Raw genomic sequence first — 15171 nt, 5'->3', positions numbered from 1 at the left:
AATTTAAAATTGTTTTAAAATAAATATAATATGTACAAACATATTTTATCACTGTTTATCTGTGAGACCTTAAACTACCATTCCTGTTTATTTTTTTTTTTCTGGGAAATTTTAATAAAACATTTTTAGCGGCAAACTCTGAACAAAGTAACGTTTTAGTGAGAAGCAACCAAAGCAGTTGTGACTGTGAGATGTACCTGGTGTGTGACCAGTGGTCATTGAAATGGTTCTGAGTTTGTACTTGTTGGCTGCAACGTACTCCATGATTAAAGCCATTTTCATACTAATAATGTCAGTAGAGCCACGACTGCCCATTTTGATCATCATTTAAAAGACAACCAATGAAATTGTGATACCACATAGTTTTGCATGGATGCAAGTCTGCCTGTGCTATCAGTAGAAAGCAAAAGATGAAGGGGGGGGGGGGTAACTTTAAATGACTTCTCTGCATTTGCATACAAATGGCCCACTTTGCCGTGTTTTGCGATTGGACAAAGTAGATGAACCACATGATCATGAGGTTGCGGGTTGGGAGTGATGCAGATAAGAAGTCTGCTTTGTTGAGGACAGCAAAGCACATCCAGATGACTGTGACACAACACTGTTACACAAGGTAACCTCAGAGAGACAAACAACACACTTTACACAGGGCTATAATCTAAAATAAAATGACTCTGTGCAGAGCTACAAATTAAATGAAGCTGAAATCTGGTTTCCATTATCATGTCTGTCAGTGCCTACATTTTTTGTAACATTTAAATGGTAAAATAAATATGAAGGCTGCTGTATCAAACAAGGCTTCAACCACTATTTGTTTTTTTGGGGATGCTCTAAGAAATGAAAAGCTAACAAGGTAAACACAGTTTAGTTTTGTTATTTTGTCTTTTTTTTCGTTTTTTCTTTTTCTTTTCTTTTTTTTTTTTAGAAAATTTGTGATTGGCACCAAATGTTTCTGGGTGCAGTAATTGCTGGCAGATTTGTGGATGTGTTTTAATTACTCTCTGCAGGCTGCTGATAGCATTACAGTGGTTGTTCCCGTCAAACAGGCCTCAGAAATGGAAACCTAACAGAGAACAACCATGTGGACACACTGCAGTAACTCAGCATAAGCCACAAAGTTATGATAATACCCAGCGTCTATAAAGATGGGTGACCACATTCCGGAGCAGCTGCCAAAATACTGTTAATGAGGTCCATTCTGAGCGCTAAGCTACGGATTCTCAAGAATGAAAATGAAAGTTGAAGCAAAAACAATCGGAAATGTTTTCGTTCTTGAGGTGCAACTTTTATTGTGCTTTTTTTTTTACAAGATGCGACTTCTCCTGAAAGTAGCACACACTGTATCTCCAAATTATGGCATTATTATCAATGGAACCTTGCACACAAGTTCAAAATTAGAGTTACCTCTCCAACTTTTTAGAGCATTTATAATTCCCCCCCCCCACACACACCCCTGCGCCTCATCTGCACAGTGCTAACACCATAGCCGCCTCTCATGTGGCTTCTCCTTTCCACCGGCACACCATCCACATCACTGAGACGGCAGCCACCGTGGAAGGTTCCCTTTTCCCCTTTTTTACGGCAACGTTTGGCCAAGATTTATTAGCCCCCTCAACCAAAATGTAATTTTCACCATGTTGGTTTTTAAAGTGGAGGCAGTCAGGAAAAGGGTTTTGGGGGGCTTTGCGAGTCATGTCTACTCAGCTGCATTGGTAGGACAGCTCATTCCAACACCAATACCCCAAACCCACAGAGACGACTAAGTGATTTATTGGTCTCTTTTTATTGACAGGGGCAGCAGGGAGAATGAGGGAGAAGCATATGTACGAATAAGGGAGTAACTGAGCCCGTCTGCAACGTTGCACAGAGCAAAGGTAACGCAGGTGGAGGCATTGAAACAGGGTTTAGGTTTTATGGAGAAATACAGGAAAGAACATTTCTTGTCTAACAGGATTTCCTGTAGATTATTATAACACGTCTTAATTTCTTGAGTTATTTGCTTGGTTTTAAGGCCTTTTAAAACCAACTTTAAAACATTTATTTATTGCAATAGAAAATGACTTCATGATGGACTACTTCATAACGTTTTGCCACCACCACATGGATAATATCTTCTATATGCTTTTTTTTGTCTTATTGTGGTCTTATAGTTCAAACAACTTTGGAAAGACCTTTTTATTTTCCATTTTGGCTTATCAGCAGAGAATCTCTGAAGACTAATCTTGGCACATCTCCATTCCAGATAATGGTTTCCATGAACAAGGCTGTGGTGGAAGAGACAGCCACTCTGAACTCTGCAGAAAAGAACCGTTTTTACCATTGTAGRGTGAGTAAATGCACCTTATAAAACCCAGGAAATTACACAGAATAGGAGAGATGTACCATTCTGTGGTTGTGCTCAGGAGACACATAGACTTAAAGGAGACAGCTAACAGAGATCACAGCCAGTGAATCATAACATTTCAAAGAAATGCAGGATAGACAGATGGAGCGAGAAAGAAATAGATGGAAACGAGTCAGAGTGGGTGAGGCAGAGTGAATGGCAGTCAGAAGAAAGCTTAGACAGATAAAAACGGGGATGAAAACAGAAGTAAAAGAAAATAAGAATGCCAAAATAAAATAAATAAACAAATAAAATAAAAAAATAAGAGTGATTTCTATTCCCTTTGCCAAGACAGATGTCTATAGTGCAAAAATAATGAAGAGTAACAGTTTCACAACATTGTGTTAGATTGCCAGTTCTAAAACAGGGTTGTGACGGCTCCTGTCTGTCTCTGGCTATGACTCAGGTCTCCTTCTGCCCCAGGGGAACCTTTCAGACCTGCAACTTTACATCTCCAGGAAAATAAAGCCCAAAGGACAGGTTTGACAAACAACTGAAGATGTGTGACTCCTGGTAGCTGAGTTACWTGTGCTACAGAAATCTGAGAAGTTCTGACTGGACAGATTAAATATACTTTTTATGGGAGCATTTACACAAATTCTTCTCTTTACTAGCATCAACTTGTTTCTCTGATTGGACAGTTTATATTTGTTACACCTAGCGCAATTATTTCTGACTGTACTTTGATAGATTTGTGTTGTTTGACACATACTAACATTAGCATGGCCCTCTGTTGGAGGGTGGGAATTGGAGCTTTTTTGAAAGATAATAGCTCATTTATTTTTCTATTTCGTTTTTCTTTTTTTGTTTATACAGACACAGTTGTCTAATTAGCAAGAAGCCTATTATACCCAAATAACACAATACGAATRAATGAGTAGAAAGTATATTTTTTTCCTATGTTTGATATCAAACTTAGAAAAAGTGATATAAAGTAWATCTATCTGCTCATTCATCATCTAAGTAAAATGTCTTTGATTTCCGTTTGGAAATTAAGAAATGAAAGAAAGAAACATTTAAGAAACTTGGCTAAAACAATGTCAATAAACTGTACATAAATTGTTTTCTTGTCTTGCATATCACACACACACAACTGGAGTTGTGATACTAAATCTCAGGTGATTTAGAGTAAAAAGGGAATTTATSTTTAACCACCACCACCTCTGCAGTTTCTAGTTGTAGATCTGTTAGTGAGTTAGTAGGAACACCGTTTTGCATRTAGCTTTATTAGAACCATTGAAACTTTCTGATGACTGTTTTGCATTCAGTATGGAAGTCATTAAAACAATTGCACGCATACAGCTGTGTTTGTTTTCAAGCGACATTGTATTTTGCATTTCAAGATGATTATTTGATCTAAAAATGTGTTCAAATCTATTTCATCCAGTCATTTTTTTTGCCCACTTTTTCCTTTCCAGGTTGCGACCAGTAATGTAAAGGTATAGTAAATGCAAATGAAAAAGAGGTTTGAAAAAAATCATCACTTTTGCTCAATATGAAATAAATCCAAGACCTGACCAGAGTGGAATGCAGTAGAAAAATTGTGGCTTTCCATTGGCTTCGGCTGTCAGCACCACTTTGCCAGGATTCAGTAGTGTTGTTGTAAATGGGAGCGTTTTAAGTGAATATAAAATCACTTTCTCCTTAAATTGGGTGGAATGGCTCAGAAACTTGCTTCTGTTCAGCAGACCTCAAAAACAAAGGGACTTAAGACCGTTTGCACACATTTCTACATGAACTCCCACATATAAATACAAAGAAAAATAAATTTTAAAAAACCACTGGATGTGCACTCCTGCAGACTGGTCCCTGTCTGCCTTCTCGTTAGTGCAGATGCAATCAAATGRTTTTCTCAATGGCAATAAAGCAGTCTTTATTTTGCTTGGCTGGGCATCTGTCCCCCACCCCCACCCCACAACCCCCGCTGTACTCCTCTCACCCTGCACTCCAAACTCCAGCCACAGCAGGATCAGTTCCCCCCGCCTCAGAATCCCACTGAAGCTCTGCCATGGCGGCTGGAGACAATCAGCTGAAATTTTCCTTAGATATTCCTGCTCCTTTTTCAAAAAGCCCCAAATTTAATTTATGGACACATTTATTACCGTGTCTGTCAGTGACTAAAAGAGAGTTTCATAATCAGGAGCACGCATCTGATCTGGTCACAGCAGGCTGCCTCGCTTGGCCAATATGCRCTCTATTACACGGTCAGAGCCAGCCGCTCCACAGAGGAAAAAGAAAACACGAGCAAACAAAGGACTAGGGGTAGTTAGACATGGGATAGAAGCCCTTAGATGTAGCATTTAAAAAAAAGAAGACTGATCTGATTTAAGAGTGAGGCCATGAGGAGAAAATCTGTTTACTCAGAGCTAGCGCAGGGGCTTTGACCATGTGATCAGAGTTCGCAAAGCACCCTCCCAAAACTGCACAGTAATCCCATTGAAATCCTTCTCTTACTGATCTTGAAATCATAAATGGGATGCTTTTGTTGTATAACGATGTTTCTGTCAGTCTTTAAGTAGCAGAGGGTTTGAAAAAAAAAAACCTAAAGCTCCTCTTTGGAAGTCTGAACATGTTTTAATCATGTTATGGTCTTGGTTCTAACAGCACTAGTTTCCATTGTTTGTTTTTGTTATTTTCCAAGTTGCTAAAAACAACATGAAATTAACTTTTTTGAAATCTAGCGAAGCACACAGAGAAAGGCTTGTTAGCACCGACTTTAACAACGCCGAGGCCTGAACGATTTACTATCCCTGCTCTGCTTGTGAAACAGATTCTAATGAGCATTTTGAAGACTGAGCGTCACTCAGTGCAGTGGAACACGAGGCACAAACTGGACCTGTGATTGAGGGCTTTATTTTGCTGTGGCGTGTGTGTGTGTGTGTGTGTGTGTGCGAGAGAGAGAGAGAGAGAGAGAGAGAGAGAGAGAGAGAGAGAGAGAGAGAGAGACAGACCACAAACTCCAATCAGTGGCTCCTGGAGCAGCGGTTGGACAGAGTGTCGGTGATGTCTGAGAGCCACTGTTCTCACCAGCTTCTGTCCAGGCCGACTGATTGCCCTCAGAGAGATACACACCTCAAGCCCAGGCCATAAATCAATACTTACTTGCAAAGTTTGCCAGTGCCCGGTGCAGTAAAAAGAAGAAAGGGTGGAAAAAAAGGGTGGACCAACCTCCCTCTAGAGGGCAAAACTAGAGGTTGATTCAGTTAGGGAAACGAAGCGTGTCCTTCATTAGCTGAAAGATCACATTTTTACCACAGGAGCAACACATTTACTGGAGCACGGGGGGGCTCTGTGAAATCTCAACGAAAAAGATTCTCTGTTTGCCTTCCAGGGTAATTAGGGAGGCTATCACCTGACACTCACCCAGGTAATGTCCTGGATTGGAGCCAGAACCAAATATCATCATGGGCAGCTTGAGTGCAACACCCTCGGAAAATATGTGCAGAAACTGAAAACCATATTTCCAAAATTGCCTGCTTGTCCCTTGTGTTGGTTTTGGACAAGGACTCCAGGCTGGAGCTTAGGGGTTCCTTCAGCATGTGCCAGGATCCTTAAAAGCTTGTAACTGATACCCCCCCACACACCCCCCATCCTCCCAGACAGTCTCAAACGTTCAGTTATTAAAGTTGGAGCAAACCCAACCAGAATGTTTTACAAGTTTACTAGGTGTACGTCAAGGTGAGAGAACAACACTGGTGAATTATGGACTGGATTTGGATTTTGGAATTGGGGCTACGGGAAGAGTAAAATTWAAAAAAAAGTATAGGGAGGTATTACTGTGGGTGATAGTTCTGGCTGCCAGGATATAAATCTACCTCCTCTCCAACCTCAGCATGTTGCACAGAAACCACAGTGTCCCCTATAGTTAAAATCCACACATGTCAAACTTTATTGGCCTTAATTGTAAATGCCAGAGTGATAAATAAAACAGTATCGCGAGTCTTGCTGTGGGGAGTTTAGTATGAAAGATCAATGAGTGGCTGTCTACAGGGAGCGGGCTAAAAGCATCCGTGCCATCTGTGAAAGCAGTGGGTTGACATGGCACACTAATCTCTTCTGGTTTGTGTGTTCGGGGTCCGGGACGTCCAGCGGGCTCAGTGACAGCTGCACGTCGAAGCAAAAATTCGAAACTGTGCTTGCAGTGAGAGCAACAGCAAACTGAYGACAAACGCTTTGTTTTGGGGGTGGGGTGGGGTGGTGGGGGGGTCTTCTCGTGCCCTTTTTCTTTAGTGGGATCAGAAGTCTGGATGGGAGAAAAAGAGCACCAATTAGGATTGTAGACCATGCTGGGCTTTTTTTTTTCTCTTCCAAACCACTAAAATGTGTGATAAATGATCAAATGAGACAAACCCCTTTTTAAAAGCTCACAGTGTGGTTTTTGTTTTTCTCTAAAGCTCATTGGCTCTAATGASTGAGCAGGGCTTTGATTTTAGCCCTGAGTAACTGGCAGGCGAGTGGCAGGTTTGATTTTGCTCATGGTGGTAATTCAGAAGTTTGTTAATACGTGGGTGAATTCATCTTTTTGGATTTAAAGCCACTGAGGGGTTTTAGGCAGATAAAAGGTAGTTCTGTTCGAAGTATAAAAGTACAAATAAATTGCTTTGTTAAAAGTTAAAGTCTTCTTTAAGAATAGTACTTGAGTAAAAGTCTTAAAGTATCTGACATTTACTGCACTGTAAAAATAAAAATTTGGATTTACTTGATCATGTTACGTTATCTGGTTCCACTTAACTGAGTTGAGTAAATTTAAAGCAATATACCAGTTTTTTAACCAAAGAACATGAGTATATTGCTTTGAATTTACTCAACTCAGTTAAGTGGAACCAGGTAACATAACATGGTTAAGTAAATCCAACATTTCATTTTTAGAGTGTGTACCTAGGAATCAAAAGTAATTTTTTGATATAAAATGTACCTAATTCTACTTAGAAAACTGATTCAAAGCTAGMCTTTTTTTGTTTATTTATTTGATCCTCATTAGCATCAGCAGCATGCTGCATCAGCTATTCTTCCTGGGATCAATTTAAAAAAAGACAAATTACATTTAAGAAATCACACTACAGATAAAACATTAAAGCAACACATTCTACCTTTCAGTATTTCAAAGAAAACATGAAGCTTAGCTTTAAATATGGAAATATTTAAATTTTCCCTTACAAAAACAAAAATTCACAAACTTAATTTACTTCATCCTAGACACTGTGGTACTCTGATACATAAAAACAATAGCATCTCTACATTTACATTTAATACATAAAAACACAATATCTCTACATTTGCAAAATCTCAACATTCATAAATACGCACACACATCTATCCAAAAGATAAATTATTTTATAACAAGTTTTCAGTTGCTTCCTAAAACTGTAAGCAGTACTTTGTTTAATGCTATGTGGTAGTGAGTCCCATTCGTGCATTGCTCTAAACCAGTGTTTCCCAAAGTTGGGGTCGGGACCCAAAGTGGGGTCCCGAAACATCAAGTTGAGGTCCTGAAAAGATTTTCTGAATTAATTACATTTTTGTCTTAGTTGTTACAAAGGAGTGAGGTTAGTATATTTAAAATGGATAAATGTAGTATAAAAATATTGTTACTATGCCCATGTTTAGTTGACCTGATACAAATGTTTATCATCCAAAAATAGTTGGGGGCACAGGTCTCTGCTACTGTTATTTTGTGGGTCAAAAGCTGAAAAGTTTGGGAACMACTGMACTTTGGTTCCCAAAGTTGRGCTTGGGACCCAATTATGGGTCATGAAGCACCTTGGATAATCTCCAGAAATCAATTTAAAGGGTAATAAAATAATTGCTGATGTAATACTTTTCCCTATAATTTTTACAAAAACACAAAATAAGTAAAGGTAAGTATTTATATTTGTGTACAAGCTGTTTAGCTTGTCAAAAAGCCTGTGTTTTTAGGGTTTTTAACAAAGTTCGTGTACTCAGACCAGTATTATTTGGGGTCACGAGTTTTTGCCATGGATATTTTGTGGGTCAGAAGATAAAAAGTTTGGGAACCACTGATCTACAACATCACTGTACGTTGGCTTAAACTAGTTCTACATTTTGGTAGAGTGAAACATAGTTCAGCCGCATGTCTTGTTGAGTGATCATGGGTATTTTTACTAAATAATAGTTTTTGGTAAAACATAGATGGTGTTTTTACTGYAATAATACTGAGTATACTTGAGTATTTATTTGCACATTCTGTGTTTACCATAACCTCGGGCCTGAGCCAAGTGCAACTGGCCTCGATCACTCTCAACACAGAAGCTTTTAACAGTGTCTTCAGAACTGAGTCAAGCCTCCTGGAAATGACATTGTCAAATGAAGGCACATGATCTTACCTATGTGACCCAGTTCTCATAAACCCTGAAATCTCACATGTAGAAACATTATGTGTCTTATTGTGTTGTTTCAGTGAAAGGCATTTAACTAGTCCCTGATGAATGTGTTGTTCTTACAACAACTTAACTACAGAAAAAAATAAACTTGATTGCACCTTGATTCTAAAAATATGTTAAATATATTATAAAAAAATATGTATATATGAAATGCATTTAAGAGTAAAAATAAATAAATAAACGTGGCCAGCAGAGACCCAGGCCTCCCTTACAAAAGAAATAGGTGATCTCCATGGGATTTGCCTGGTTAATCAAAGATTGATAAATAATAGTAAACAAATAAAAGCATTGAGTGAAAGTGAGCGATTAGAATTTCCAAAATTACATTATTGGGAGGTGACCTCCCCCAAAATCTTTTTTTTTCCTAAAGCCATAATTGCTATAATGTTAAATAATTAACTGTTGCCATGTTTATCTTCAAATACGTTACATATCTGTTAAGTCCTGCTGGAGTGCAACTTGATTTGTTTCTGAAAAAAAAATTTCTGTGGTAATGTCTAGATAAACAACAATTTTACGTAAATTTACAAAGTATTTGAACTCAGTTTCTCTCTGGAAGCTAGTAGAGAAATCACTTAGAACTGTAACCCTGCTGATGTTAGAATTTATTACAGTACATTTTGTTTCAATTGTGACAGTCACAAAAAAAACAAAGGGGAATAAAAGACAAGACAAGAAACGTATGTGATATATGTTTGTCAAGTTAAACCAMCAAATTGGACAGTTTTGAATGTTTCTACTGTCTCCACCCAACTGGAGTGAGGCTTATAAAAAAAATCAAGCGTACCCATTTCTTTCATTGCAGCCAAATCTATAAGGTAATCCTGCTCACCTGTGCTTTCACTCTGATCTCTCTTCAGACATGGACCTCAGCTGAAAGCTTCCACAAAGACACCACTGGTAGGAAGGGGACAATATTATTCAAAGTTTAAAAGCTTCATTGAAATTAAATGAGCTTATTGCTATTTGTGATGTTTACTGTTGCTCTCAACTGTCTGTAGATTTTAAACCTACTCATGTTACACTGCCAGTGAGATGCATCTAAAAAGAAAAAAAAAAGATGAAGAAATAAATGTGACTGAGTTAGTAGTTCCTGCATCTCTTTTCGGGAAGCAAGCCTTTTCAGGTTTGGGCAAAAGCTAAAGAGACTTGAGAGAGTAAAAAACTTGACRATGTTTCTCACTGGAAAATGTCCAGAAAAAGCATTTTTTAACATAAATGAAAATCATTACTTCCCATCATATGTTTCATATATATTTTATGTGAAAAATGTTGAGAATATTTGTGAGCATAAAGAAGCACAATGAACTGTGGCTGGGTGCATTCATTTGGACTGATTTTTGTTTTGCTTGGTCATAAAAGACTGTTTTATTAGTGTTTATGACCATCATGGTTTRTGCCTGAAAATAACCTTCTGTCCATTTAGAACAAATAAATGTTTATCTGGATTCAAATAACCTGGTTCTCAGAAAGAGCCAAATGCCTGCTACTGTATATTGGAATGGGAYGGCAGCCCTTGTGCTGTTGTGAGCACCAAAACAGAGAATTCATAGATTAACACAGCTCATCAGACTGAAGCCAGTAACTGATAGTAGAAATATTTTGGCTGGATAGCTTTGTGATGAGATCTCTGGTTTCATAAAGAGAAAATATACGAAATATAATAGCTGTTTAAAACATGACAGCAGCTCTTACTCTGATTCTTACTCTCCGCATTCCCGGCCCTCAATCATGATCAAGTCATTCTCGAGGACACGCTTGCGGGTTTTGTTTTCACTCAGTCGGTTCGGTCCATTCACGTGTTTCCAAACAGAAACCGTCATCGTGGCAGATCACTTTACAGGGACCACAGGGACATCTGTTAGGGAAATTAAATAACAAAACTCAACCAGGTTTTTACATGTTTGCTGAAATTCAATTAAAATGTGATTACTGGGAGTATTAGAGGGACAGCTTGGTTCGCCGTTGCGCATTTGCTTGCGACTATCCCTTGGCCCCGGTCAGGTTACAGTGGGGGATTACCCCCTAACAGGATGACCTCTGACCTCTGGACAGGTGTCTGTAAAACGGATGGGCGCATGTTTATGTCACCATTCCGAGTGGGATTCAGAGGCCTAATGGCTGACAGCAGTTCGTCATGCCATTCTGGGAAACGAAATGACATACGCAAGCATGCACATACTCCAAATGCTTAACAATAATGGACTGYATGTACAGTAATCCCAGTAAATTGATTTTTAAAAAGTAGGCAAACAAGCTTTACTGAAATACTAATGCATTTTTTATATACAGTATCATTTCTAATAAAACACTGTGCATACTACTGGATTCACTATTTTTATGAGTATACCACAAAATATTTACCCTAAATATGCTTCTGATTATGACGCATGACTGACGTTAATGTGGGCCAGAACTGGTAAAGTAGATAACGTCTTCAACTGCTGTGACACATTTACCGACAACACTTCATTGTTCGAAAAATGTTTTTTATTCTTTACCATCTTGGAACCATCATGCCTGTGTACTAACTCTAGCCACCCACACGCTACCACGGTTGCTTCCAAGTTTACATGTGGTGAAGCTCCAGCGTAAACCTCACTTCAGTCATTGTGCGCTGTGGTAAATACAAAGCCACATGCACTGAAAGCGCCTGGTCCGTGCATAACTTGATCAACGCAAAAATCCACCATCTTACCAAACCAAACCTGTAGAAACAGGGCCATGGGAAGGCAGATAAAAAATGATGAAGAAAACCCATGAAAACAAAAATCACTAGCTGCTTTTATGTGGGCTCTTTTTTTTTCCATATTTTGCCCCCCACCAGACTAAACAGGCATGTGTTTGTTGTCACCATGCACTACATAGGTTCAGAGCCTGTACTTAGGCAGTGTTTGGATTAAACCACTTTCCTGCGAGGGCCTGCACCAGTGTGTACTTGTGAGGTGATAGGAGAGGTGAGCGGAGTTCCCATTGGATGAGCTGTTATCATATTCTCACACAGAACCACTGCTGGGGAACTTCTTGTTTATATCTATTTATAAGCRTGTCTTATTTTGCCATGTTATTGGATAATCAGAATGGTCCACTTTCCAGCCAAGCTGACCTTGTAAAATGATGTAAAAACACATAGGGAGGGGAAAAAAAGTAGTTTTGATCCTTATGCACAAAATTTGGTTCCAGTCTTGAGGAAAGACAAATGTGAATGTGTTCCCAAACAGCAGCAGTACCACCAACTCTTGGCTCAGGCTATTTGCTGTGGAGGATTTCAGGACATCTCTTGGAGAACACACGGGAATTGGAGCTTCAGAAACACATAAAACCAAAGTCGGTCGCTACACTCCAGCTGTTTTGGAAAAGCTTCAGAAGGACAGCACATAAGCTGTGGCTAACTGGAGTGAAATTCCCTTATTTACAGATCGTGACCTGCTCTCACAAGTGCATTATCTCTTGAAGAAAGCCTCTGTGCTGCGGAATCAATTAAAAAAATGAAACAGAATGGAAGGATTAAAAAAAATAAGCTGCACGTGCACGGCTGATAAGAGCGTCAGAAATCCTCATTTATCAGATAAAATGATTATCCTTCGAAAGTAGTTGATGTAGCCATTAAAAACAATGCAGCCAGATTATGGCTGCTTTTAAAAGTTTATGGTTAAATGCCAAACCTCATTGATTGCCAGACTAACCTGCTTATTCTTTATGGTGAAGGGAAAACCAACTGAATAATACTTATATTTAATGACTTGTTTCTGGTTGTTGCTTCTAAAAACATTTGTGTGTGCGTGTTTGCTTTGTCATATGGCTCTGAATGTGCATCTCCAAAGAAAAGAAAATGTGACGGATTATTTGAACGAGTCAAAAATAAATAAGGCAATTATCCATTAAGCAAGTCAAACATTTATTTAACGAGAGCCAGATTATGTTTTACTTTTTATCAACACAAACAGACAGGCCTGAGCTCAACAGAAAATCTTTCTTCTCTCCACAGAACACTGTTTGACATCCTGGACGTTGCATCCTTTTGAATCCATTAATCACTCACTGACAACGCCATGAACGTAACCGCAAAAGGGCTGTTCCAGATAGTCAGATGTTTGCTGTAAGATAGAGGATCAAAAAGATCACACACCTAWAGTGCTGACACAGAAGTTGATGCTGTATTATCTTGTGGCGAAAAACGTGAAAGATGCTTTTATTTTGGCAAGGAAGATGCGACTGTAAAATAAGTGTACATCAAACTATAACAACAACAACAAAATAAATGTAATCAAATTATATCATATATCGTATTTGGGGTGAATGCTTGTATTGTGAACCYATTTTTATTTATTTACTTATTTTTTTAAAGCCGATCCTTCTGCTGAGCTGGGGTCATTTGACCAGAGACTGAAAACAGAAAAGCTACAGATCAAACAGACAATCATTCTGTCTGACAAGAARAGATAAAGAGACTGCCAGCCTCGCCTCAGAACAAAGCAGCTCCTCACCTCTCTGGCCCACAGCAGCTTCCTGACAGCCAGTGATGCAACGGTAACTCAAGAGGTGGGCAAACTAAAACGAAGTGTGAAAAAAAAAAGTATGAGCGCTCATACCGCCATGTTGTTTGTGTTTCAAGCTTTGTTTTATAGTGCATTCAAACACGCACATACTGTACCAAGACAAACTACATTTACCTCACAAATATAGGTTTTCTTTGGGKTTTACTTTGATGTATGGCAATGAAACCAACCAGAAACATATCCCACCATTAGAAAATATAATTTACAGTACACACACACAGATGCACATATAGTAAGGTGGAGTAAATGCCTATAATAAACAAGCAACACACGTTGGGGTGGAAGTCTGGCCTTGACCCTTGCTACACTATCAGCTCCGTTTTACTTCGTCTCCGGCTCTTTCACAGAACAGGTGTCGATTAGCGGCTCACATCACAGAACCTTTACAAACTGCAATTAAAACGGACGTGCAACACCAGCTCTATGTGAAGAGAGAGAGTAATGAGAAAGAAAAAAGAAACAGGAGGGGACATGAGTCAGAATGAAAGAAGTAAAGAGAGGAAGTACGAGAGGGAAAAAATGTTCAGCACCACCTCTCCTTCAAAAAGCAGGACTGATACTGTGTCTATTGATCTTTATTACAATAGCAGCAAGCTGTAAAATGTTTGATGGTTTTGTACAGATCTTAGTCCCCCTCATCCATAATTACTGCTACACATGTAGAACCAAGGGCAACTTCAGAAGGGGCGCTGTTTGAAAAGCTGCTGCCAGACTGTAGGGATGATGGAAAGTCTCTGCGGGGCCTCAAGGTAGCTTCGAGCCCTCAGGCTATCATTCCTTCTGCCGAACACCTGCAGCAACTTAAGTTTTACAAAGATCAAATTATGAAGCTGATTTTAAATAAGAAATGAGGCCAACCGCATCTCTTTACCCACAAAGGCAGTCGGCTTTATTTTGATTTCTGACTGGGAGGATTTTGTCTCGTGACTTTGTCGGGTTTGAGTTAGGCTCTAGATGTTAATAAAAGCAGATCTGACTTTACGTGTACTCTCCGCACATCTGGCTGCTCTCTGATGTTTTCACTTTCATTGTATGTAGAGTCAAATTACACTCACACAAATGCAWTGGTCGAATGTTCTGCAACACGTAGTGTGTCTCACACAAAATGTCACTCCAGTCCAAACAAAAAGAAAAAAAGTTTGCTTTGCTGTGTAGAGGAAAGAAAAAGTTGTGCAGCAGAACACTCAAGCTGGCCCTGAATACTCTTCCTGCTCAAATATTCATCACCTGTTGCTGTGAAAATTGGCCATTGAAGGGTTTACCTGGTGTCTAAGTGCATAAGTTCATTTGCATGTCTGTTAGCATTTTCTCACAAAATACTGGACAGTTTTGAATGAAAATTATGACAAGTAGTCCTTAAATACACATCTACAACTGATTAACGTTTGGAGTCAAACCTGATTTAAGATGCCTGCCACAACTAATCAATATTGTACAACTTGGTTCATTTGGCAGATACTAAGCTAAAATGTGATCTGGTAACAGCTGAGAGCCGTCCTCATCATATACTTTGAGTGGTAACACATCAAACAACATGGTTTGTTGTTTGTCCAAATAATGCCATCAGGAATACTAAAAAAGTCTGACACATGTGCTAAACTGAAGGATGAAGCAAGAACAATCTCTGTCCAACCATCAAAGACCCCCCCCCAGAAAAATTTAATAAAACAGACATCACCATCTCACCGTCCAAGCCCTGACCAACCCTGACTAACCCAATAGTATTCATGATTTTTATATCAATGGTAAACTTTACAATTATGATTCAATGCAAAAAAAAAAAAACAAATTTAAAAGGTGAAATATAATAATTCTCCTGCACCAGAGC

This window comes from Austrofundulus limnaeus, unplaced genomic scaffold (assembly GCF_001266775.1).
Source record: "Austrofundulus limnaeus strain Quisiro unplaced genomic scaffold, Austrofundulus_limnaeus-1.0 Scaffold46, whole genome shotgun sequence".
NCBI classification, from domain to species: domain Eukaryota; kingdom Metazoa; phylum Chordata; class Actinopteri; order Cyprinodontiformes; family Rivulidae; genus Austrofundulus; species Austrofundulus limnaeus.
This window is presented reverse-complemented; position numbering follows the sequence as displayed.